At 40.8% G+C, this 25,919-nt stretch overlaps 1 protein-coding gene across 21 annotated transcripts in view; it reads right to left on the bottom strand.

Moving 5' to 3' along the window:
* The window catches only part of NFIA (nuclear factor I A), a 381,629-nt gene that overhangs the window by 311,212 nt on the left and 44,498 nt on the right, over positions 1–25,919 (bottom strand). The window lies entirely within an intron of this gene.

Consider the following 25,919-nt stretch of genomic DNA (forward strand, 5'->3'; position numbering starts at 1 on the left):
AGGAAGCTTTCTCACCTAGTTGAAAAATAATGTGATGACTTAATAAAGCTCATCAAGTGACTTAATAGAATCCACAATCTTAATCTTATTATTTTCAAAGATTAAAAGGCTTTTCCACCAAGAGCCAACTGTCTCCATTTGCCCAGGAACGATAAAATCTGATTGACTGTGATCTACCTACGCAGAGATAATTTGGCATAGGTCTGTCTTTAATTCTCCTTGTATTTCTTTCTCAAGATACACAAAGCTGTTAGTGGTTTATCCCTCTGAAACCTGGGGACTCATGTAAATAACTTTTAACAGTGAGATCGCACATAACAATTTACAGAGCACTGTGGCATAATGCAATTCAAAGTTGCTCTTGATTTAAAATGCTTCAAGTCCAACTACAGTGTCAGCCTGCCCAGAGAAATCTCTTATAAAAGTTTTCACACTGTTGGGTTAAGAGACAGTGGGTATTAATCCTATGGCTTCTACGCAAAGCTTCCTTTTTGTGGTCAGCAGAGAAGCTATGTGGTTGGTCTGAAGGAGTCCAAAGTCTTTTTTCTGTGTTAAAACAAGGGAAAGTGGGCCGGTTACAGAGTAAAAGAAAAACCACAGCCAGCTCACTCTGCTGTAGCTTTTCCCTTAAATGTGGCCTAGAGCAATTCTGCTTTCCAAAAAAAGGTTTAATTTAAACCATACACAGTGCTGCAGGCTGCCACGTTTCCAAACTCAACATTCCTTTCTAATCTGTGCACTTCAGAACCAACGTACTCTGTTTCCAATGGTACTCCGACGAGCTTTAATAAATAAAATATCACTGCCCATCCATTACTTAATTTGATAATAATACGCCCTTTTTTTCCCTTTCTCTATTGACATTATTCTAAGTGCTTATTCGAGTGTGTTGAACTGTTGTAAACATCACCTCTGAAAAATCGGCTCTGTTCTCTTTTGGGGAGTGAAGGGAAGGAAAAGGGAATTACTAAGTGAGGGAACTTCAAAATGTTAGCAAGTGGGCCAGAGCTCCAGAAAACCACCACTCTGTGAAGAGGTATATGCCAAAAATAGCCTATATGTTTAAAAAAAAAAAAAAGAAAAAAGAACAAAAAATATATATTTATTCCTTAGATATGACACTAGGATCTGTGCTGTTATTCAAAATGTCACTAGGAAAGACCACAGTCACCCTAGCTCACAGCTACCAAACAGCCACATGACCAATACGGGTGCTCATCACCACGTTGGCCAGGATGAACAGGATGAACAGAATGAATGGCCCACAGTTGGGGCGCTTTAATTTTTTGCCTCCGTGTATTCAGTTGTATGTTCATTAAGAACTCCAACCCCAGCAGGAAGCCCGGCCCATGGTTTTCTATGTGAGTTGCCATGCTCTATTACACATGACACTTGTCAATTAAAGAGGAAGCCCTTTTAAAGCAAACTGAAGTTAAGCTGGTACTTTCTTCAACATCTGACTTACCGCTGCTGTTATCGTCCAAAAGGAAGTTTGTTTTAGAACAATGATAGCAGTAGTAATCCTCCTATTTCAGTAGTGAGGGATTTAAACACATTCAGGGCACTGGGGACCTGATGAAAAGGTTTCTTTCAACAAAACTATGTATTTTCAGTAGTAAAAGGAAGGTCTTACTGATGGGATAACTGCCCAGACTGGACAATTTTTCAGCCTCCCAGTTTAGAGAATATCATTTTAGACTACCTGGTCTAATACAAATGTGGCACAATGGATCAACGCAATGAATTCTCTCTAGTCAGTAAAATGCTCTCCCAAATAATGGAATCCATTACTAATGATTACTACCCCCATGCCTTTGCCACAGAAGTAATGCCCAGTGCCACATCTCAGTGGCCTCTAATAAACACATACAATCCCCACAATAAGAACATAATCATAACATGGCAAATTAGTGCAGATTCCAGGGAGAGTACAAATTAAAAAGCCATTAGGTAGGATAGTCCCTGTTCAAAACCTATTTTACCTTGTAGAATACACATTCCTTATCTGTAAAATGGGGCTTAGAGGAGAGGGTCCCTTAGGTCCCTTCCAGCTCTCTCAGTCTGTGAAGGTTTAAAGTTTTCTCAAGGGCTTGAAATCTTAATGCACTCACTTTAGGACTCTCACCAGCACACCGACAATAATTAATGCTAATAAGGGTCCATGAAACTTGTGCAATGAAACTTTAATTTGGACTGATCTGGAGGGAAAAGAAAACGTTAACGGAGATTTCAACTTTAGATTTTTAAGGTCGAACGTCATGAAAAAACTGAAAGCGGCACATTTGGACTGCTGAAGCATATGATTTCCTGGAAATGTAGGCAGGTGATCCAGCGTGTATGAACACTCTTAAGAAAGCATATCTTTAACCTCTTAAAAAGAACAACTCAAAGCTGAGAAATATATTTCAATTATGTCTTAGCTAATAATGATAATTAGTATTGTTTATTCTGTGAGGAACAGCATAAATCCTTCGTGTGAATTACTCTCATTTACTCCTCACAACAAGCTATTATTATCCCCATTTTACACATGGGGAAACTGAGGCTTATGGAGCTTTAAGTAACCTCTCCAAAGTGAGAATTGATAAGGAACCAAGACAGAACTAAACCTAAATTAGTGGAACCCCAGAGACTAAGCTCTTAGCCACAATGCAGACACTACCTCTTCTTGTTAATAGTATCCACGTGGTGATCTGCTTAAACCAGGTTGCTATCTTCCAAAGCCCCTTACTTTTGCGTTAAGTGCCAAAGGTCAGGCCTCAAGATTGGTTTGCATGCAGGTTACTTCTATGCTATAGATCTTTAACTTGCTCTATTTAAATGTGTGCTTTTAAATTCTCAACCTTCAACATTCAACAACAGCCGCCTCAGCTGAGATAAAAGAAAGGATTCTCCTTAGCTTGGGAGTCAAGTATCAAACTGACTCCCTCTCCTTCTGACAAATCTTCTAAAATGCTCTTGACTAAAGGGAGAAAATGGAAACGAGGGCCTGTGGGTAAACTCATATGAGGAAGCTCTTTTCCTCTTATGGAATATAAAAGACAGGTTTTATAGAGACTTCTCTAGGCTTACCCGTAATGAGACAATTAAGACGTGGACTGCATACGGAGACAAACAAGTTACTTGAAGCTCTGAGGACAAGGGTAGCCCAGAAACTCACAAAAGAATAAGCTAAGCATTCAGCTAGAGTCCTTGGACCCTCATGTGTCTAAAAAGGCAAAGGCAGGAAGATCTAGGAGCTATTTTTAGTACATCAAAACCTCAAATAGAAACTATATACTTATCCACAAAACAATGGCACAAGCTTGCTAAAACATCACCCAACTCATCACACAAAAACTATTTTATACTCTCAGCTCGTGTGTATCTGCGTGCTCAGTTACAGATGACCATTTGCTTTAAAAATGGGAAAGCAAATTAATTATTAACCAATGCAGTTTGTCTGGAAAACAAAAGTTTTCCAAAATGAAATAAAAAATAACAGTTGAGGTTCTTGTTGATAAAGGAAGTTAGAGAATTAAAATTACAGTCAAAGGCATCCCGGAAACTCAGATTTCGACCCTTACTGTAACAACAAAACAGAAGACCCCATTATAAATCTGTAACTACAAGGAATCGTAAACACAGGCCATGCAGGCAAATGGTTAAGGCAGGCTGCTGATACAATATAATACAACAGGGGACGGCGGGGATTATGGCAGACGAGAAAGCCCAGATTCCATCTAAAGGCATTCAGATTCAAATGTCTGAAAACTGGGCTGGCAGCATCCAACTCACAGAATACCGATTCACCAGCCCTGAACGCAATACACCCATTTCACTGATCAGGAAACTTGTTTTCAGAGAAGCCAAGTGACTTGCCTAAATTCACTGCCTGCATCTACTCCCCACCTTAAACGACTGTGTCAGGACTGGAAAGGAAGTTTCCCGATTCCCACCCTTAAAGGCAGTCACTGAACAAACCCAGCTTACCCAGTTCGGCTCTCCAGTAAAAGGGCTAGAAAGACAAATGATTTAAGATCCCTGCCCTCATTCTCCTTAGAATAGGAGACACAGGCCAGGAAACAAACATTACAATACAGCACAAACAGGACAACAATGCTCTGTTCTCAAAAACTGCAATGAGAACACAGAGAAGGGGAACAGAAGCCACTTTAGGGGATGCCATGCTCAAATTTTAAAGTGTCCAACCTTGGTAGGTATGGACTACATTATGCCATAAGGCATAATGTTTCTGGGCTTTATTATTGATATCTTTAAAGAAACATATTCCACAAAAAGAAAAAAAAATAAAAGGTCTCAGATCATGACACTCGTGGAAAGTCTTAGCCCAAGAAAACTTTAATGGTCCAGTTATAAATCTTCCAGAATGAGAATTTCCAACAGAAATACTGACAGAACTTTAATTATGGCATTACTATGGGTCTTTGTATAATAGAGCCCACATATTTTCAGCTTAGGTCATTACTTATAGGATGTAAGGATTTTATTTACAAGTGCCTGACTGAATCAATGAGGTGAAGTTTTACACAGGAAAGGAAGTGCAAAGTACACGGTTTGAAAAAGCAGGGATTTACCTCCTGGGGTTCAGGAGGCCCAGGGACCAGGGGCTTCAGGCCGTGAATGATGATTTTGACTCCTCCAGTTTGTATAAAAGGTTGAAGTTCAGTCTGGCGCAGTGCAGCATTCCACAAGACCTGCTGCCTCTTTGAGCAGGCGATTAATCTCATGATCGATAGACCATATGATTAGGCACTAATAGCTGATAGGAGGAGAGAATAAACAACCATAAATTTGCTTTGTACCGAGTAATCCAAGTGTAAGCAGGGTCATTTAATGGCCACATTGGGTCATGTTACCTAAGGAGCCATATGGAATAAAAAGGGAAGATCCTTACACTTTTTAAAATCTTCTATTGTTATCTCAGGGGATGAGACCAGGGTAGGGGCACTCTGAGCAACACCTTATCAGTTTAGTATTCTTGGTGACAGATGCGAAGGTTTCCACGTGCTGAGTGCAGAGGGCTGATTACAGAAAGAATAATGGAAAAGTCCCATTGTTGAAATAATTCCTCTCTAAGCACCTCTTCAACCATCCTCCGTATATAACGTGAGTGGCCCTGGGTGGTCTGTCTCATAACTCCATGAAACACCAGAATCCGTGCTGAGGGGGCAAACTAAAGAGAAGCAGCACTTGGGATCTAGAACAGGACTGTATGTGACTCAATCAAAGCAGCTGCTGGACGGTTTAATTTCACCTTTGCATGCAGATCACTGCTCCGAGTTCCAGGGCTGTTTCTCAGGGTGTCATGAACTTCCAGTATTGGGAATGGTTACGTGACATAAAAGCTGGGATCCAGAAGGTCATAAATCTCATTCTTTCTTTTCTCCTTTCCCCTGGCTTCTTCCCCTTTCTAAGACACTGACCTCCTGCATCAGCCCCTTGAAAGAAAGAAATCAATCACCCCCCCAGACCAAAATGAAAACCTGAGCCTTCCCTGTGCCCTGGATGGCTTTTCCTTGTCTGTGACAAAATTCACGAAATTTTGCAACATGTCATTTCCCTCTTATATGTGTCCTTCTCTCTACCCTACCCTGAGCCCTGGGAAGCAAAAAGCCCTTAAGCTCTTGCCGTCAATGACCATGAAAAAGCAACGAAGACACTTCGTTAGCCTAAAAAAAAAATGTGCCAGAGAAAAGTAATTGTTGGACAAAAAAGAACATCAACTGGTTTTGCACTGCTGTCTCAGCCCCACAGCAAACCACACAAATCTCTTTTCTTTGAAAACTATCTGGGAAACAAACCCCTCCAATCACCCTCTCCACTTCCGAATTGTTCCTTCCAGCCCCCATTCTTTTCATCCCCCTCCTCCCGGGACTGACTAATATGGCCTTTGTTAATTTCCAAGCCTTTAGGGAACAACTGTTCACAGCCCTTCCTTCCAGTCTAATTGTTCAATACTGCTGATAGCTCTTGAGCCCACAGAAGGGTATTCCATCGGCTCTTCGAGAAGAGAGCAGGCGCTTCAGACACCCTGGGGTTTGTTGGGGGAACGGTTGTTGTTGTTGTTGCTCCTAGGAAGCTGGGAAATTCATGCCCCATTCAAAGACAAGCGTTGTCAATACCGCCGACGAAGTCCAGGGGTCTGAGCAGTTGCTACAGCCGAGGCAGATGAGAATTTTTTAATTTACCCTGACGATCCCTTCCTGGTTGACATTTATTCGAAGCGTTTCAACTCACAGAATTTCTCAGCTGGAAGACTTTTTGGCCAGGTACACTGTACCATTAAAGGGTTCCCCAAAATGTCAAATCACAAAGGACACTCCAACGTCCAGCCATTTCTCTGTTGACACTTTTTGGAACAATAAAACCAGCCCAGCTGAGGCCACCCATACGAACTCCCAGTCAGGAAGAAGCACCTGCCTGGGCCAGGATAATTGTCTGGTCCAGTGTGCTCACTCCTCGGGAAGAGGTGAAGAGCACAGCAAGAGAAAGGGACGCAGCAGAGAGCGCAGAGCTGAGCCCCAGGGAACACGGGTCAGTGCTCTTGCCGCGACACCACCTTGTCTCCTCACATCTATATTTTTTAAAGTTCTTCCTTAGCAACTAGTACCGATTTCTAGCCATCTTTGAAACACCCAGAACAAAAAGTAGACACTGTCAGTTCCCTTCTTAAACCAACCTGAATTCTCCCCAGAGGAAAATAAGAAAATCTCTGTCGCACACACAGAGAGACGGTTTAAATGTAACTCAGCTGTCCCACCCTGATCCCGGTGGTTACCTCTAACCTTGTCCTCACTGAAACTCTGGAGGGCCTGTAGCCAACCTGGTTCACAGCAGTAATAGTAGTCTTAATATCTGCCATTTACGGAACGTCGAATATAGACTAGGACACTTACAAAATCATTTCTAATTGTCAAACAACCCTGTGAGTTAATAGGGTTCCCCCACCCCGCCCATTTTACAAAACAGAAAAAAACAGAGATGAAGAAACTCAGAGAGGTTAAACAGCCTGCCCAAAGTCACACAGCCTGTCAGCAGCAGACACAAGATTTGAATCACATCTATCTGTCACAAAAGCTGATTAGCTTCCCAGGAGATTACGCTGTTTTCCACACTGGCTTAAGAATGTAAGAATGAGATTGCCCTATAGCTCTCAGGAACTAGTTGGTACCAGTACCAACAGCTGGCCCTTCTGGTTTACATTTTTCTAAGCATGAAAGCAATACAGCCTTACACCATTCCCATGGATACCAGAGTCTCATATCATGAAGGCAATCAGAAACAAAATGAGTCAGTTTTAGCAAAAGCACTAAGTATAGACTGAGGTTAGGGCTATGTGTGCAAAAAGGAGCGGAGTGGAAGAGACTATCTAAGGATTTTTTTTTTAATCTTAACATAATGCCCAAAAAAGGAAAAAGTTAACTTGATTTATTTATTCTTCCATCCTCAGCAAATGTTGGCTGAGCACCTACTATGCACGCAACTTTCTAAATTTCATTAGAAAGGGAATGGTTCAGTTTCTCAACTTCTTCTTGCCTACTTAGTCCCTTTGGTATCAGTCAGACTACAGGTAATTCATCGATGGTTCTCCATCGTCCTCTGTACCCTGATACTGATGCTCTGTAAACACAATAGAACCTGCTCTTAACTTGACGACTTCTGTTCCTGTTATTACAGAGTCATGTTTTGCCCATTCCAAAATGGAAAGTACCAATAAAGTAGAGTTTGGGAGATGTAATCCAAATGATTCCACACCTGACAGTGTTCCACATGCTCCTGAAAAGAAGGCTCAGACACAGATTTCAACAGTCCCACTAGTCAGTGTCTTCCTGTTGTTATCCAAAGGTTCACCTAGATACCAGCAATGATGCCTTCTAAAAGTCTTCTAGGAGACACCAAGTCATAAAGTTCTTGCAGGAATTAGCCAAACTAAGGGGACAGGGAGGGTGGGGCTAGAGGCAGAGAGAATGACAGGTACAGAGGTCCAAAGGCAAGCAAGAATGTGGAATATTTAACAAGCTGTCAATACAAATAATATACTGAAGGTGGGCAGTAGTAAGAGGGCTAGAGAGATAAGCAGAGGCCAGTATTTTTAAGGGGCCTTGCCTCAGCGACCATTCCTTCGTTCTTCTATTCATTTCACAGACGCTAATGAGTGCCTACTATGTACCAGGCATGATGCTAGATCCTTGAGATATCGAGATGGGTTAGCAACGTCTCAGGATATCTGTTACCACCACTCAGTGACGAGCTGTACCTCATGCAGCTGGTTAACGTTCAATGTGTAATGTAAACTGGAACACAAGAAAACACCCCTTGTTTTTCCTAATCCACCTACTAAATTAAACTATTCACACCTGCAGGGGAAGGACTCCCTTGCACTGGTTTACAATGAACATTAGCCAAGCCCCCTAGGATAATGTTGGACTTTTGCCCACTCACCAATATTAATTGCAACATATATAGATCCAACCCTGTGTTCTCCCATTTCTCCAATTTCTGCCCTCACATCAAGGTATGTTCTTAATCCAACTGAAATTTCAGGGCACACACTTCGGTGCAGCTGGGACCATAAAAATTCACATGGTATCATGAAGCACCACTACGTGAAAAAAAAAAAAAATTACATGCTTTCCAGCCACACAGAAAGCCCAAGGTCCACTTACAGAGAAGAAAAAAATCAGCCTGGATACTGTAAAAGAAGGCAAAATGATTTTCCAACAACAACTGTATAGGACTCACAGATTTTTCCACATAGGAAGATGCTACTTTTGAAAACTGAAATAAAGTAAACTATCTCAATTACCAGAAACCTGACTCCAATGAGAGTAACCCTAAAAGTGACCAGGCCACAGAATCTGTTCTTTGGTGACAGAAACTAATTTTAGATTTAAAGATTCACTCAGTCTTTCACCTTGATTTACATCATTATTTCCAAATATTCAGAACCTACCTGGTTTACGGTAGATTTCTGGTGACACAGAGGAAAGAATGGTGCATAACTTCAGGATTACATTCACCTGGAAAGAAGCATCCCTAAGATCCATGAACTCACAGTCAGGTGTCCTAAAACCGTGACATACAATTTAGACAAGCCGCATGATGCCAGTCCTTCCACAACCCAAGCTGGCTGCACTCTACTTTCAACTTCTAGTGAACACCTCGTTAAGTGAAACACACACAAAACAATTTTTTTTAACATATGAGAGAAGAGAATCTCCATTCATCGAAAGAGAAACTTTTATCAAATATCGTCTATGTGCCCAGGACACGCAGTACCTTCCTGTAAAGAGCACACCATTTAGGTGAAGGAGAGAGGATAAGGGGGCAGTGGGCTGCAAGTAAATCCACACAATTACAACAGGGAAGGTGTGGTCCTGTAGTCACTTACACACAACACAGGGTGCCACAGAATCACAAATGAAGAGCGTCAAACAAGCCCAGGAAGGCTTCCTGGGGGAGGGTTTTTTGAGCTGAGTCTTACAGAAGAAACCGGAATGATTTAAGGAGGTTTTCAGGTAGTGAAGCAAGTATAACTAACTCTGCATAGTTAGCAACATTTGCATTTCAGAGTGTACTCTGCTGGGTTGGGTTTCATAGACCAGAAGAGACTACTCAACAAAACTGGCTTATTTGCTAATGAACCCAGGGACACTGGACTGACAGGGTGTGGGTGGCTGAATAATGATGACCCCCCACCCACCCACACCCCCAAATGGCTACGTCCTAATTCCAGGTCCTGTGAATATGGCAAAAGGTGATCAAGTTAAGGATCTTGAGGTAGAGAGATTATCCTGCATTATTCAGGTAGGCCCAATGATGTAATCGCAAGGTTCCTTGTACGAGACAGGCAGGAGGACAAAGACCCGGGAGAAGGAAGTAGAGATTGGAGTGATGCAGCTGTGAGCCAAGGAACACCAACCCAGCGTCTAGAAGCTGGAAGAGCAAAGGAACGGGGTCTCCCCTGCAGCCTCCTGGATGGACCAGCCCTGCTGACACCAGACTGGTTTTCAGACTTCCGACCACCAGAATCATAAGAAAATAAATTTGTGTTGTTTTAAACCATTGGTTTGTGGCAATTTGTTACAGCAGCAATAGGAAACTTATACACAGGGCTTGCAGTAATAGGAAGAAGAGTTGAATTAAATCAGCAGTGACCTGACCCCACAAATCCAAGCACCATAATGTGCCTGAGCAGAGAAACGATGACAGTGACACTGACCATAACTTCACACATAAAACTTAAAACAGGTGCAAAATACTACAAATGGTTCGACTTGCTTATAGGTGAGCAGTCACCTAATGACTCAAGGTGAGCAGTCACCTAATATCCAGGGAATTAATATCTGACTGCCTCTGCCATGGCCAGCCCACCCGCAGGCTCAGATTCTGCAAACAAATCACTACTCCCAAGGCACCTACACGCAGTCCCTTGTGTGAGAAAGAAAGAAGCCAAGAAGCTGAAGGGCAGGGATTTTTGTCCTGTTCAGCGCTGTATCCCCAGCATTAGAACAATGCCTGGCACATAGTAGGTGCTCAGTAATATTTAGTGAACTAATGAAAGTCTGGAGTTAAAAGATAATCTATTTGTGAATAACCACTACGTCTCCGGTGGATAATGTTTCTACTGAAAGGTTATCTGATTGGCCAGACTCTGCAGATTTCGAGAAAACATCTTCCTCATAATTGCACTTCTGGTTTTAGCCGTACAATGTGACATGTAATAAAAAGGGCAAAACAAAAATTCGGAAAGTCAGTGAAACCAGGTTATATGGCAGTGTGTTAGCTCCGTGTTCCTACCATGCTTGAGCGAAGCATTAATTTCCTTGAGAGTTTTTCTCCTTGGCTTACTGCTGAAATGGCACAAAACAGGCAGAGGTTTGATTCTCTTAGATTTACTATTAATGCAACCAGCATTTCAAGAAAAAAATATCTACAAGCAGATATGGAAGCCCCTTAATTAAATGAAATTTTATAGGCATTTGAAATATCCCAAAGCTAAGGGTCAGAGGGGAAGAAGGCAACGTGCCACTTAAACCGGTGAGGATTAAGTAACAGCAGCAGCTAAACTGAGGCAGGCAACACACATTTCCAAAAGGACCTTGTATGTCAGGTATGTTCTGATGCCAGGTCTCATTATCCTGGTTTCTTCCACTAAAGATGGACAAAGAGTAGGGATTAAATAGCTACAGGCCTGCGCTAATGGCTAACACAAAGGAAAAATAAACATCCATCTATTTTCTCCAAGACCGTTTCCTGAGCACCTATCCTGTGCCAAGCCAAGTGCTAGATCCTAGAGACAGAAAAACATTCTAATTAGTTCTTGGGCATGTTCTCTGTATCAAGCAGCTGTGCTAAGTGTGGTCCCATTACTATCACCCTCATTGTCACAATGAGAAAAACTAAGGCTTAGCAGTTCCATGAGTTCATGGGGCTAGTGCCTGGCAAAGGAAGAATCTGAATCCAGCTACGTGTGAATTCCAGGGCTCAAATTCTCGTGGACAAGTGTCTCCATGCCTCTGCCCAGCAAGGGCCCATCACTGAATGGGTGAGTTAAGACCTCAACACACACACACATACACACACACTGATCAGGAGAAATCTAGAGACAAAAGTTTTCCACAGAGCTACCTGTCACAGGAACACCAAAGCGTTGTTTTAAGCCTTCAAGACCAGCGGTTTGCTTAAAAACAGATTACCGGGCCTTAACTCCTGAGTTTTTGATTCAGTGGGTCTAGAATTCAGATCAAGGATATGAATTTCTAACAAGTCCTCATGTGAGGCTTATGATACTGATTTGGGGACCACAGTGTGAGAACCAGTGATGTATAAACCTGCAAATGTGATCTCAAAGGGCAAGAATTCTGTCTTTTTTGTTCTGTGTATCTAGAAAAATACATGGCACGTGTTTGGCATTCAGGAAATAATTACTAAATAAATAAATCTGCTGTGTACTTGAAAAAGAGATAACCAACCTTATTAAAATTGTGTGCAAACTAAGTGTGAACAGGTTCTGACTGGGTCCTGGGAAATCTTCTCGTGATTAAGGGCGTGAGCATCTTAATGAATGTTGTGACAAAGCCTTTGGCCTCTCAGAGGTTTGGTGTCAATGCATGGGTCCTTTTATCACAGCCCATCTCAATCATGGTGAAATGGCATATTGAACAGAATATGGAATCAGTGCTAATTCTGTACTTAGTAAGTACAGATTCTACACAGCTAATTCTAGACAGCTCAATGTCCTCTGGCAAGTTCCTAACTTAGTAAAGCTTAGTTTTCCCTTCTGTACAATGGGTTCTTAGGAAGATCAGAAACAACATACATGAAGTGTTCAGATATGTGTCTAGCACATGGTAAGAATTTTTCAGCAGTAGCTATGATCAACCGAATCACAAACATACCTCTGTCAGAGCCATCACAGAAATCTTGATCTTCAGTAAACAGTCTTTCGCCCAACAATATGTAGCAAATATTTACTAAGCATGCTATTCACTCTGTGGGGAGGGTTTGATTCTCTGATGCCACATTGAGTAATAGGTTAAAAAAAATCCCCTCCCTAGATTTCCTGTCACCCCAAAGGGCTTGCTCTAAAAACCTTAGGAGGAAAGGACCAGAAGTGCCCTCTGGAAGAGCTCAGGGGCAAGAATCGACAAGAGTCATGTAGAGAGATGAAGCCAGGTGTTCCTCCTCCCTCAGGAGGCATGAAGAGGGTTGAGTCAACAAGCCTACTTGCTCTTGGGCCAGTCACCACAGGAGCGGTTCTCAGGGCAGGTATGAGCGGATCAGAAGAGAAGCTGCACTGTCCAGTAGCTGCGGCTGGGAGGTTCTCTCCCAGGTGCTCTCTTAGGCTCCTGGCACCCACACAGACACCTGCTGCATGCCAAAGAGCCTCTCTGTCTTCAGACTCCATACCTGCAACACTAGCGCTGAAACAAAACGCCCCTCCCTCTGTGAAAGACTTCACGCAAGTTAGCGTGTTTGCGTCAAGTTATACTGTTAAGAAAACTAAAATCACAAGTAAGGAACCAGAGAGCAGAAAGTAACCTTTACAATTTCATATTCCTGTGTTCATTCATAATGCAAAAGACTTAGAAAGGTACCCATTTGGACTCTTGGGAATAGGAAAATCCCAAAACCATAGTTTACTATTTTCAAAGGAGTTTCAATATGGGCTGGAATCAAGAATACCGTTCTTCAGGCTAAGTTTATATCCTGAAATATGCTTCTTGTAAGAAATAATTTTAAAATGTGGAATCTAAAATTAAGCAAAAATAACATACAGTATGTTCAGCTTTGAAATTTGCCGGGACTCAGCCAAGTTTACCATAAACAGAAGGCAGAATTGTCTATTTTTAACTTTACAGCCCTTGGGTGATTAAAATTTTGAGCCATAATAAACAACTTTTTTCTTCTTTGCAACATAATTTCTCATTCGAAATTGCAGTCTTTTTAGTTGTTTAGGAGATATGGATTGAGCACTTCATGTTTTTAAATTCTTTCTTAAACGGAAATTTCTTGCAGAGACTAAGTGCATGCATTAGCATGCCAAAAGCACAGATTTTAAAAAAAGAAGAAAAGACCTCACCAAGGCCCCAAACTAAACTGCCTTCTCCTCTTCTGTGCTGTTGAACAGTTAGCACCTTCAGCCAGCTGCATTTTGGGAGAACAGAGTAAATGATCCCACCATTCTGCCTATATAAATGGAATCACCACAAACACCTCACCATCACCCAGCAGATTATTTGGCAATTGGGTATCTTTGCAGATCTACTGTGTCAGCAGAAAGTGTACCTTCCCACCAGGAAAGACAGTTGCATATGCAATAAACCAATAGCCTTTGACACGCCAGTTAATTACACCAGTTAGCTACTATCTCCTGTGCATGATCTCAGTGCTAATGAAACTACTTTGGTGTGGAAGTGTAACAGGTCAAGACAAGCAGATCAGGAACCAGAAGGGATTTAGGGTCACACAGAATGTCAGTGTCCTGAGTCACAGAGAACTTAAGCTTGGCCCCCAAAAAGGATATAGAATTTTTCCCTCTGCTGCAAGTAGCTAGTATTCTTTTCCTTTGGCATCACTTAGAGCAAAATAGTTCAAAACTCTTTAGAAATTATCAAGTTTAATGGTATTGCCTCCCTATCAAGAGCTATTAGCAATTGAGTTACTGGAGATAAACTGAAGCCTGGTACCATGGGTGCTGACTTTACAAGCAATAGTTTTTCTCCCTGAGGGAAAGGGATGAGTGAAAGATGATGCCTGATTTCTGGTTTGGATGACAGGGTAAAAAATGGTGACAGACACTGATTCTGAAACACAGGAAGATGAGCAGATTTGTTGGAAAAATGGGTCAGGCAGTGCAAGATGTTAACCCAGGTTTTTGTCTCCGCCTTTTCATGTGGAGTGTGTGTGTGTGTGTGTGTGTAAGGCTCCAGAGAAAGCCCCAAACTCCTACTCCTGTCTTCCAGAGCAACAGAGAATATCCTACAGGCCACTTAAATATTGAAGCGTGTTCTTAAGGTCATTCTAAGGAATCTCTCCTCCAGACTCTATAGCCACGTTTTCCTCACCTGCCCCTCCTATGATATGATTTCCTGATCCATGAGCATCCGGATCTCCATTCTGTTGGTGTTCCTCTTAAACATTTTATGCCCAAAACTGGGCAAAAAATTCCAGCTGTGGTCAGACCACAGCCCAACACAGCATCAGCTTTGGGAATGACACTGTCACGCTGCTGGCCCCTATTAATCTTGCGGTCAACTTACACTCTTAGGCTGTTTTCACATGGACTGCTGTCAAATTATGTTTCCTCCTTTGTACAAGGAAATTTCTCATTCTAAATTCAGGATGCCCCATTCCTAGCCTGTCTATATTTAACAGAAAATGAGGATTTTCATCCATTTTCACTTCATTCTTACCAATTTTGTTCCCAACTTTGCCAGGATGCCCAGAGGCCTATTGGAATGAGCTTTCCCACGCTACCTTCCAAGAAGCAGTCTGAAAATGTTCTTATCCCTTTTATCACTGGATTCTCCTTATCCCAGGTTACTTTATAAATGGCATTTTTCCTTACAGAAAATATATAAAGCTACGGGGGGAGGGGAGGCACCTGCATATCAAGAAGAAGAAAATTCTTCATTAGCCTTGGAACAGTGCAGGTCTACTTATAAATGATTTCTTATTCTGGAGAACAAAATTTGTTTTTTTTGTTTGTTTTTTTTTTTGTTTTGTGGTATGCGGGCCTCCCTCTGCTGCGGCCTCTCCCGCTGCGGAGCACAGGCTCCGGACGCGCAGGCCCAGCGGCCATGGCTCACGGGCCCAGCCGCTCCGCGGCACGTGGGATCCTCCCAGACCGGGGCGCGAACCCGGTGTATTTTTATAATGTAAATTTAGATACTGTACACTGGCCTTCCTCCACCCACCCACCCCAAAAGAAACCCCCAAACAAACAAAAAATACCAGCCAGATATGTACCAACAGCCTGGAGGTCAGTAAATAATTTAGGTCTTTTCTGTAGGCAGTAGTAAGGAATGCTGATTGCTTTTACTTAGCTATCAGTATGTAACAGGCTGCATAGCCTTCAGGGCAGAGGTACAGAAAGGTGCAAAGGAGGGAGCTATGTTTAAAAAAAAAAAAAGTACCCTGGTCAGTTTTCAGTACTTATCTCAGCCTTGCAGCCCCACTGCCTGGCTGTCTCAGGGTCATATAAGGATTCGAAGCTTAGGGAGTAGGTGGTCTCAAGGCTTCTACCTCTCTGGATACTCCTATCACTATTTACTGGTTATCATTCAGCTTGGTCGAGCCTAACATCCGGCTTTTCACCAGGTCATGGAAGTGCAGCGAGAGCTACTCTTCTACTGAGTTCTCAAAACATCCTGCAAATTCAACCCATTAGCAGACAGCAAAATTTTCTTTGTAAAGATCCTTAAGTAAGAGGTATAAAACAATTTTATACCTCTAAGGAAGATGGCAGGAGTAGAAATATATTTAACCTGATGCTTATCAATGTTAGAAATTAGAATGAGCTTCTTAATAGTTAAGCTCATTACATAGTCTTTTAAAGAAGAATGGAATACATCTGTTTGGGGTAATTTCAATGTAAGTTGCGCCTGAAGGCAAAAGGAACGACAAGATCACTTCCCAGTAACCGTCTGAGTTCATTAACAATGCCACCAGAGCAGGCACCAATGACTCAGAATTGAAAGAGAATATTATGAAATCTCAAGTTAGGGAGTCACTGATTCCTATCAGCTACCAACTCCCAGACCGGCTTTCAGGGAAGTACCCTAACTTCTTACTTTCTGTCTGTAAAAGAGATACCCAGGATCTCTTAGGTGAAAGAAAAAGATCTCTTTGAATAGAAGCATCCTCAATTAGAGTCAACTGCAGGCCTCGTTGCTCTGCAGAACCCACCAGCCCTACAGAGTCTTCTCTGGAAACCCCCAACCTGACCAGTATCCAAAGACACTTGTGTCTCCTAACAACAGAAGCTACCCAGGTCAGGCTCTGGACCAGCCTCTGCAAACTGTTTTTCTTCATTTCATCCTTGCAGTAACTAAATGAGTTAAGAATTATTTCTCTTTTACAGATTAGGAAACCAAGACTCTGAGATTTAAAAATGACTAATTCTCTATTAGAAAGTGAGATCCCGGGTTCAACCACAGATCAGTCTGACCACAAAGACTCTTCCCACCTCAAGGGAGTAGGGGTAAAGGTCAGTGTATTTTGTAAATAATTTTTGTTTTACTAAAAATAAAGAAAAGGATGGTCTTACTCTTTCATTCTTGAGGGAAAAAGTTGCCATAATCACTTTTCTTTTTTTTTTTTTTTTTTTGCTGTAATCTTCACTCCATTTAATTCAGCCTTTTCCAACCAGAAAAAAAGAGAAAATGAGCTAACAGTAAGAATAGGGAATATTTAATTTTTATGTGCTAATTAATGCATAAGCAACATCTATCACAACTAGAAAAGATTTTAGGCCTTCTATACATCTTCCTCTAAACCAGCAGGAGGATCATAACTGACTCTGACAAATCACTGCTGACACTTAGGCTTAAAACTGGGGACAACCAAAACACCCATGCCTGAGATAGACACATCCAAATGCCGTGGCTGCACACCAGGAATCACCAGGGAAGCCTTAGAAAATGCTCATGCCCGACCCCATCCCAGGTGATGCTAAAAGGGCAGTCAAGGCTGAGAACCACAGTCCCAAAGCAATGGAACTGAGGGTTAAACACAACACAGAATAAGTGCATGGAGAAGTTATCCAAGGATGAAGAGAAAGCAAGCAAGCACTATGGGCCAAGTCAACCCTGAGTTCCACCGTGGTAACACACAGCTCACTGAGTCCTTCTGAATCTCTTTTTCCTTGTCCGTAAAATTAGGTGAACAATACCTACCTTGCAGAGTTGTTTTCAATAAGGTATACAAGACGCTTAGCATGCAGCACTTACTAAGCGTTTCAACTTTCTGAAGTGTCTCTCCATTTGGCTACTCTAGGCTCCAAACAATTCACTTATTAAGTCTGAGTCACCATTCTTTCCAAAATCTATGAGCTTCTGTCCTCTAGCATTTTCCCTTAAAATGACCTTGATCCATAAAACTGTGTGTAGAATATTTACATTCATAATCCAATTCTCACATATTTATAGGATAGTTCACTTGAAACCACCCTTAACTAAGCGTAAGTTTCTTTTAAATATGGACACCTATTTTTGAGCACCTATTATGTGCCAGGCATTGTGCCAAGCATTCTATACATATAATCTAATTGAATTTCTCTTAATTCTTATAAAGCCTCTCCAGGAAAAGAAACATTTCGCTCATTTTATAAATGATGAAATTGGATTTCACAGAGGTGAAGTAACTTGCACACACACACACACACACACAAAGAGCAAATGGGGGAACTTTCTAGAATTTGAACCTAGGTCTCTCAAAACTCCTAAGTCAGACCATAATTGTGTCTCCCAGTGTATACGTCATATACAAAGTGCATATGTATGTATACTTAATGTATATAGTCAAAAAATACCTTGTGCATGTGTGTGCACATGACAAACTTTAAGAGATTTAAGCATAAACTGCATTTTTGCACTTAGAACAGCATCATAAAATCAATTTCTAAATCAATATTTAAATTCATCTAGTTTCTATGTTTAGTGATTGGTGTTAATTTATCTCTCATAAGTGTTAGAAAGGGTCTACAGCCCCTCCCCCCAGCCCTTTTATACTATTCAAGCTTTTTATTAGCCCTAATGTTGATTCCCTTCCCAGGGCATCTACTGGTTTGCGTATAATTTGCCTAATTAAATTTAAAGAAGAGATGTTTCAGTGAGCACCATTTCATCATTTCCTCTTATACTCCATGCTGTGGACTTTAATGAGGACCTAAACCCCATCTTAACTCAGCCTTAGTTTCAGCACAGATGAGCTGTGCTTGTTAAGACAGTCTTCAGTTGTCAGGAAAAATAGCTTTATTAAGGTCATGGAATGTGGAGAGTTTGATTAAAGCTAATCAAGGAAGAAAGCCAGGCGGCAGCACACTGAATCAAGCCTCGGTACAACATGTTTAACATAACTTAACCTAGCCTATCTGTTAAAAGCAGACATAAATAAGATCAGGTTTCCAAAAAGAATGCATGGACAAATGCAGGCATATTACACGGTGTAATATATCTCCTGAGTTTAAGCTGAACAACTCTTTCAATAAGCAGCATATATTTTAAGCCACATGGATGCAAGTGACAGTGGAGGGTTTTCAATAGCCCCTGTCATTTAAACGAGTGCGGGGGTGGTGGTGGGGTGAGGGGGAGATTACTTATATTCTTTCAGATTTAAAATGTGTGATCTATGGATATGTCTGGCCAGTGATGGCACATTCGATATCACTCTTATTAATCTGAAAGTGAGGCTTCCAGCTCAGTAAACCTAAGTGACTGCTGTTAGCACATGTAATGCCAAGGCATTCAACCTTTACAATATTTTGGAAGGTTTTTCTAAGGGGGGTTTATACGATTGTTTTAGTGTTATGAAAGTTAAGTAGTTGAGTAACAGGAAGGAATAGTCGGAATCTGGAAATCTGAAGACCTAGGCTACAGTCCTGATGCTAAAGTAACTGGTCACATGACCTTCCAAAACATTCCTGGCCTGGGCCATGTGGGTCTCAGTTCTTCAAAGACCCAAATGAGAGTAGCTGGACTAAATGGTCTCTTAAAATCTAAAACTTCTATGATGCTATTACAGTCTACTTCCAAATCTGAAGTTCCACCATGCTATTAAAGTCTACTGCAGGGACTTCCCCGGTGCTGCAGTGGTTAAGAATCCGCCTGCCAGTGCAGGGGACACGGGTTCAAACCCTGGTCTGGGAAGATCCCGCATGCCGTGGAGCAATTAAGCCCATGTGCCGCAACTACTGAGCCTGCACTCTAGAGTCCATGAGCCACAACTACTGAGCCTGAGTGCCACAGCTACTGAAGCCTGCGTGCCTAGAGCCCATGCTCTGCAACAAGAGAAGCCACCCAATAAGAAGCCTGTGAACCGCAACGAAGAGTAGCCCCCGCTCGCTGCAACTAGAGAAAAGCCTGCACGCAGCAACAAAGACCCCAGGCAGCCAAAAATTTTTTTAAATTAAAAAAAAAAAAGTCTACTGCAGCCTTCAAACCATTTTCTTCCTAATTTAAGGCAATATGTTAAGATGAATGGCTACCCTAAATTGTTACTCGACACTGAAATTTAAGAATCTTAATTCAAAAAGTAACTGTAGAGAATGAATGAAGCCTTGAAGAGTTTCAAAAATGAAGAACAATTGTCCTGATGATGATGATCTCTTTTCTCTTCGTTAATACCACTCTACTTTTTACTTTCTATTCTTTTCCCTCCCTTCCAGGTGTGCAGCTTCAGGACATATTATTTTTAACACACACACACACTTTTTAAAAAAATATCTTTATAGCTAATTCCATGATACTCATTATCTAGGCAGACTCCATGTTAAATTCATGATTATCAATCTAGTATTAACAACTAATAAATATTTTAACTTGGTCATCAAAGAATCTTGAAGTGGTCGTATGTAAGCTATTCCACATCCTATGCTATATCTTATAAAGCTGAAACAGGTAAGAAACTTCATGAGATACGTGCACTCAAGATTTTAGAGTTCCACAGAGTAAAATGGACATCAGAAAACAGCAGACCTTGCTTTCCACTCTAGCCTGACTCACCACCTTTTTCTGATTTACTGGAGGTAATGGAATACAGAGGCTTAGGAAGAACAGAGGAGAGCTGTGCATAATAGGATTTAAATAATCTGATTTTCCTAAGAAAAGAAATTGAGAAGCAAGAGATAAAGGATTTTCTGTACCTGTATACACACACACACACACACACACACACACACACACATCTTTAAATCACCCTGTGGTTTCCAAAGCGCTTTTGTATCTCTTAGATATCATTTAATCATTATTTTTTAAAAAAACCTCAAAGGCAAGGAGGGCAGGTACTATTATTTCCAACTTTTAAGAAATGGAGGAGCAAAGAAATTAAGTGACTCCGTTAAGAAATTAAGCAACTTCACATAGTTGGTTAATGGCAGTGTCAGAAGCAGACTCCAGGTCTTCTGAATTCTTATCTAATGCTATTCTACTATACGATGCTGCCTATTTACATTCCTTTTTGAAAAAAATCAACAGACATTTATTGAGTGCCAGTTATGTGTCAAGCGTGCACAAGACCAATAATGTCCTTTCCCTCCTAAAACATTCTAGTGTACATATGCACGTATTTACAATATGTATAGTTTAATATATATGGCTTTTCATACACTTTTCTATACCAGCCAGTTTCTGAGACTCATTAAAAATTAAGATCACATATAAATATTTATTATTTTTTAAGAACTGCACTCATTAGGTCAGGACAGAACAAATAAATCCCAGCCACCCCGCCTCCCTTCCTTCCTCATTCCTCCACACAGCTAGCCTTTTAAAACAATCTAAGTAAATAGCAAAGTAACATCTATTCCAGTTACATATTTGTTCACATGATGGGAAGAAAAAAATGGCTATAAAAGTCTTTAGAAAAAGGAGAGGTTCAAAATTACGGAGAGGGCTTTTTCTAAGGATCCTTTTAAGCACACACACAGGACCTTAAAGAAAGCACATGGACATCTTGTTTGGAAAAAGTTTGTTCTTTTTTGCTTTCTTCTTTTAAATCTACACAAAGCTCAGTCTTAAAAAGCCTGGGGTGGGGGGTGTCTGCTCCCCATCTCTAGTTCTGTTGCTGAATGAAAGATCGACAGGAAATTAACGCAGTGGTAGGGAGATTCTTGCCAAGAGTGAATTCTGAAACAAAAGGCTCACTATTGTGTTAAGAAAATCTGACATCTATACCCTCAGCCATGTTCTAAACTTCAGTAATCCTTTAGTATGATCTATGATTTGTTGTAAGTTTTTAACATACAAATCTAAAGTGTTGTGTTACTCCTCATCTTCCAACTCCTTCTAAAAGAGGAACAGATTTGTTTCTTTGTTCCTCCCCTCTCTGCTTGTTTGTCTTTTTAGCCAGAGACAGAGTTAGTCAATGGATTCAACTAGCTTCCTCCTTTTACCGTCCAGGCCAAAAGCATACCACTTTTGAGGTTTACAGGATTTCAATTACCACTAACTTACCTGTGATGATGGTATTGACCTCTGTTTTTTTGAGCTGATGTTACAGAAAAGGCTCATTTCTTGATTCCACATATAAGTGATATTATATGGTATTTGTTTTTCTCTTTCTGATTTACTTCACTCTGTATGACAATCTCTAGGGGGGTAGGGGGTTGGGATGAATTGGGAGATTGGGACTGACATATATACACTACTATGTAAAAAACAGATTACTAATGAGAACCTACTGTATAGCACAGGGAATTCTACTCAGTCCTCTGTGGTGACCTAAATGGGAAGGAAATCTAAAAAAGAGGGGATATATGTATACGTATCACTGATTCACCTTGCTATAGCAAGAAACTAACACAACACTGCAAAGTAACCATACACCAATAAAAATTAATTTTAAAAAAGGTTCATTTCTTGACAAATTTGTGAACTTGACATTGTTGCTATTTCCCCATTTCTAACACCCTTTACAACATTAATACCACAAAAAGAATACCAGACCATGATAGTGGAAGCCAGTAATCTAAGAATTTAAAATCAAACCAGGTGTTACTCAGGTAGATCCACTAAGCATGAGCCATATATGAGATTAAGTTAAAAGGTGAGATTCTTTTAGCAATCGTAGTGGATCGCCTTATTTGACATTCAGTGCTAATCTCTCAGAGAACTTTTTAGACAGATTTTCTTGATTTTTTGGTATATGTCCAAAATGACATAACCAAAGCTGGTCATATCTTCACTGCTCTTCTCGAAAAACAAATTGGGTTCGCTTTGTTTCTATCAATTGGCTTACCTATAGTTAACTGCTTCTAAAGAAATGTATAAAATTGTGACCTACCAACATGAAATCATGTTCCTCTGCTATTGAAATAGGTGCCAGTAAAGGCAGAAGTAGGAACAAGTCACCAGTGTATCAGCTGTAGAAGTTTTCTGGGCACGTTCCAAAAGTCTACATCTGCTTGGCAACAACTCAGAAAAGAGATACGATTACTCTTTCTACAGTAACATAGCTTTCCCAGGCTTCAATATATGAAAAACAGCTTGCTCCATATCAGAAAAAAATCCAACGAGATTTGTGAAAATCACATACTCACTATTCTGTCCCATCAACTTAACAATCACTGCCATAGGTGGAACCAAAATCATCAATGACATAGTTATCCTCTATTGTCCTGTTCATGTGGTCTAAGAGTCCAAGTGGGAATCTTTTTTTTCCTTTTCTTTTTGCAACATAAACACTAAGCATTTAGTGATAAAATATTAAAAGCGTGAGGCTCCAGACCCAGTGAGTACAAGTTGCTGATAGAACACCAGGCACCAAGGAAAGGTGTCAAGTATGTTAAAATATGGCTCTAGCTTAGACATTAGGGGCCCTATTCTTTCCCTAATATGCTTGCCTTATTCCTACTGTCCACAGTTAAATGTGCACATCGGCACTAAAATGCATCCCCTTAAAATCTAGGGAGGAAATTCAACACATCGATGTCAATGAACAAAGCAATTGTCACATTTGTTCACCACAAACAACAGATCTAGACACTGTTTTTAATTATAACATTAATTGATCTTTTGTCACCACTAATTAGAGCGATAACATCACATTTAGTTACTTCACTAGCAGGAGTCGACTTTGAGTTGCTGGAAGATGCATCAGTGGGGAAGAGAGTGAAGTGGGCAGAAAAAGGAGAATTTAGGGGGGAAAAAGTCATAGTATTTTTTTAAAAGAAATGTTTATCACTGTTGAGAGCATTTTCATATTTTAATTAATCTTGTTTCTCATGAAAACTTCACTTGGTCTGTTTGCAGTTAGGGTTCATACTGCTATTATATAAAATGTTCCCTCATTGTTGGGAAATTACGGACAAGGAAGACTAGGTTGATGACCGGAAAAGCTACCTTTGTACTTTGAAAAAAAAAGTTGCATGAACCTGTCACAGCCCTAGTCTATGAGAAATGTAAGGAACTTTAATGGGAATTTTAGTAGAACCACTTAAAATTAAGTGATGAATTGGAATGGGAAAAGTTATCCCAATAAAAGCAAACAAATTAACTCACCTGACCTTGGCCCACATAAAAGATTCATTTTCTTAATGGAAACAAACTCTTTGAGTCTAGCTCAGGTTTAACCACTGAAGTGTATGTGGAACCTAAATTAAGCCATAGAATCGTATGCCTGCAGAAACTCAGGTGTACATGCACAAGTAGGTAAGCGTTCTTATAGCTGCAGGATATGCCACTGTCATGGTCTAGTATGACCCACTTCTGCAATGATTACCACATGAGTCAGAAACCTGTTAAGACCCAATTAACAAAAATGTTATGCATCACTGATGCATGCTTTGTCCAGAGCTTAATTCCACTGTTTTCCTAAGTAAATTCTGTCTTTTCTATTCATTAACTTTCTCTTCCCTTGGGTACAAGAAGCAACTTCTTCCATTTTGTTTAAAAAGGTTACAGAAGATCTGAAAGTTACTGGGCAATGAGCATGTCTTTTTATCCATTACTCTAAAAAAGTAAGGTAACATTTGTCTTCACCATACATCTGGCATCTGTGATGCTGTAAAAACCAGGAATCTTTCTTATTTCACTAGCAGTCTGAACGATAACTTTAACACAGCCCGAGAGAACTGGAAATGGGTTGGTCTTTCCTCTTCTTCCTACCTCAACAACCAAAACTGTTTTAAAACAAAGTAGAATTACTGAGTAAGTCATTATGGGAGCATAAGAAAAGCTTAGAGTCTAGGCTGTATGCATGAAGCAAAGACAATGACTTTGACTTTTTGGAGAAGAGTCAAGGAAGGTTCATCATAACATTCTAAAAGCCATTACATTGGGTCAGTTCCCTTGTCTATCAAGCAAGGATTCTAATTCTAATGGGGCCCCCAAGAGACAGTTTGTAAGAACGTATGGCTAGGCTCTGAATATGTCTCTCAACATTCCTAGCTTTATTAGATGTCTTAAACACAGTCAGTATTTCTAAACTCCCCTTGGAAAGTATCCCTAATGCGAAATACAGCAAAGAACTCACAACTTCAGATGAGAAAATGTGACTGTGGTCTTTCTGTGGGTATATTTCACTTGCACAGAAACTGTCCTTTAAAACCAAGTTGTGTGGGGCTTCCCTGGTGGCGCAGTGGTTGAGAGTCCGCCTGCCGATGCAGGGGACACGGGTTCGTGTCCCGGTCCGGGAAGATCCCACATGCCGCGGGGCGGCTGGGCCCATGAGCCATGGCCGCTGAGCCTGCGCGTCCGGAGCCTGTGCTCCGCAACGGGAGAGGCCGTGACAGTGAGAGGCCCGCGTACAACAACAACAACAACAACAAAATAAAAAATAAAATAAAATAAAAAATAAATTAAAACAAACCAAGTTGTGTGGATTTTTGCTCTTACTTCACTAGGTAACAGTGGGTAGACGTATAATAAACTACTCCTGGGGCAACTGGGCTACTTCATATGGTCTAGAAATGATCTTTACTTAATCTTATAACTTTGACATTTAGAAGATTAAAAAAAGAAAACAAAGCATGAGGTAGGTAGGCACCACTGTTTATAGGAAAAAGTCCTACTGTTTTTAGTGCGTGACCTTAGGAAAGTCACTTTAGTATCAGGACCTGAGTTTCCTTATCTAAAAAGTATAGGGGATTGTATTGACTAACCTCTCTAAAGTCTATATGTCTAAAACTCTCTTTTTGTGTATGTAAACCTGTCAATTTCCATTTCATGCAGGCCAATGCCCATCTTAAACAACAACATATGAGGGGGTTATGTTCATCAACACTTTCACTTCAGTTACATATTTTTTTTATTTCACACATAATAAAGCTCATCATTTTTAACTGGGCTCTTCACTTCCCTGTAGCTCACAACTCATTATGGTCCATTATTCTTCCTCTTCATTGTTTATTAAATTAATTAGGCACTCAGTACAACTGCATTTTTACACCATTCACCCAAAATAAAGGCACATGAAATAAGGCTGACTAAAATAAACAACCCACAACACTAAATAACAGGCAGTTTCATCTCAATCACTCCATTCAGTTCAGAAACCTTCAGAGTTTAAAATCTGCCACACACTGGGCTTAGTGCTATAGGGAGTCAAGGCCTTGCCAAGGCCCCTGCCCTTGAGGATCTCCCAGGCTACTGAGGACACCACCATCTACTCAACAGCAGGTAAGTGCCAGGTGTAGACAGGATATTTTTCAATATCCCACCTGTTTTCAAGGTTCCTGCAGAGTAAAGGGTAAA

This window comes from Physeter macrocephalus, chromosome 4 (genome assembly GCF_002837175.3).
Source record: "Physeter macrocephalus isolate SW-GA chromosome 4, ASM283717v5, whole genome shotgun sequence".
NCBI lineage: Eukaryota > Metazoa > Chordata > Mammalia > Artiodactyla > Physeteridae > Physeter > Physeter macrocephalus.